The sequence below is a fragment of the Penaeus monodon genome, chromosome 23 (genome assembly GCF_015228065.2).
Source record: "Penaeus monodon isolate SGIC_2016 chromosome 23, NSTDA_Pmon_1, whole genome shotgun sequence".
Taxonomy (NCBI): domain Eukaryota; kingdom Metazoa; phylum Arthropoda; class Malacostraca; order Decapoda; family Penaeidae; genus Penaeus; species Penaeus monodon.
The window spans coordinates 27,445,974-27,448,023 of record NC_051408.1 but is presented as its reverse complement, the minus strand read 5'-3'; positions in this window follow the sequence as shown (position 1 = coordinate 27,448,023).

The window sequence follows — 2,050 nt, the reverse complement described above, 5'->3', positions numbered from 1 at the left end:
CACTGGAGTCATGAAATAATGAGTTATGATTGTAAAGTCTTCTATAAAGAAGGAGCAAGTAATCATGTACCAGATCTCTTATCTAGGCAGATTAATCCAATAACACCTGTAGATCTGACCACCTTAGATCCTAAAACATTTCGTGCATTACAGGTTGAAGACTCTCTTTACAAAGAAATCATAGATTTTCTTGAAGGTCGATCATTCCCTAAGCGGAAATTACCTGCAAGATTGGACGAGTTTGACTTGATAGATGGAGTTCTATATCACGTCAAAGATAAGGCTTCTGGTTTGGTAAGTCAATTATGTATTCCTTTGAAATGGAGATTACATGCCCTGGACATTGCTCATAATAGTAAGATTGCTGGTCATCCTGGGACCTATCGTACATATAGGAAACTCCAGGAATTGTATTGTTTTCCTTGTGCACTTATTTCTACTAGGATCAACAAAGGCATAGAGCGACATTAGCAGATGCTCCACTTGCATTAAGCATCTTCGAGCGAGTCAGCATGGATCTCGTTGAATTGCCTAAGTCGGACAATGATTTCAAGTATGTCTTGGTGGTTGTAGATCAGTTATCACGTTTTACTCAGCTTGTACCTCTTAAAGATAAACAAGCTGTAACTGTCACAAATGCTTTGATTAATGATATCATTACAATCTTTGGTCCACCACAAGCTTTCATATGTAATAATGGCACTGAATTTTCTAATTCTCTTCTCAGAGCTGTTTGTAAGCTGTTGGAAACTAAGATAAACTTTACAACCCCTTATCATCCAGAAAGTAATGGGTTATGTGAAAGGACTAACAGAATAGTTAAAGATACTTTATATGCACTAACTGAGAAGAATCCTCGTCGCTGGGACACGATGATACCTCATGTTAGGTTTGCTATCAATTCTTCAGTTAACAGGTCGGTAAATAACCAACCCTTATATTTGATGCTTGGACAATCTATACATTATCCAGTTGGATTAACAAACAAATTAACTGTAAATAAACCTGCTAATGAAAGATTTGCAAAGTTAATTCAGGCACGTGATGCAGCTGTACTTGCAAGTAAACAATGTAGAGAATATAACAAAGATTACGTTGCAAGGAAGTCTATACCTGCTACTGATTTGGATGTTGGTAGTCTAATTTTACGAAAAAGTCCTCCTCAGAAAGCCACTGGTCTGACGGCACGCTGGACAGGTCCCTTAAGGATCACAAAGCGCACTGGACCTGTGACTTATCTGGTGAAAGACCTGGTAATGAACAGTGTTTATCGACTTCATCGTAATGATATGCTGCCCTACGAGGCACAAGACGAATTGGAGATAGTGAGTCCAGATGGTGTTCTTGCAGAACACTCTCCTGATGATCCATTAAGTGTTATGAGGTTATCTCTTGTGAGAAGATTTACACGGTAATTTGTCTTTAAGTTTAATGTATTACATTGTAATGTTAAATATTGTTTCGGTGATTGGGATATCGTTTGTATAATGTTAGAGCATCCTTAATAAAATAGATCAACATTCCAGTGCTTGCATAGAACAGGTCTCTTATTTTTGTCCACATGAAAGCTCATGCCAACTCTCCAACAGCTATCTGCATGGTCTGTTCCTGCCGCTGTCCTGATGAGTTGTTCTGATCAATGAAACCAAATGGATCTGATGCTGTTTGCTGCTGTCATCCCAGTGGAGTGAATGTCATGACTTCTTGCAGCCCTGTTCCAGCATCCGACCACCTTGTGGAGTCCTACGGCCTAGAATCCTGCCTTATCTCTGCCCTGATCTGTTCCTGCTTTCTCTTGTACATTGCCAAGATGCAAGCTCGCACGCTGATAATGGACCTCGGATCCTGAGTACCTGCAACTCTATGACCCACTGAATGTGACGCCCAAAGGATTTCGCACCAGATTCCAGCCTCATTTTGGTGGAAGGGTGTCGGCTCTCGCCTTGAGCCGATAGTCAGTCGAGGGTTCCCAAGTCACCCTCTCCTTTTCCGGGATCGGGAGGGATGTAGTGAGGCAGCCATACGTCTTTTTCCACAGGACTTTCAACCC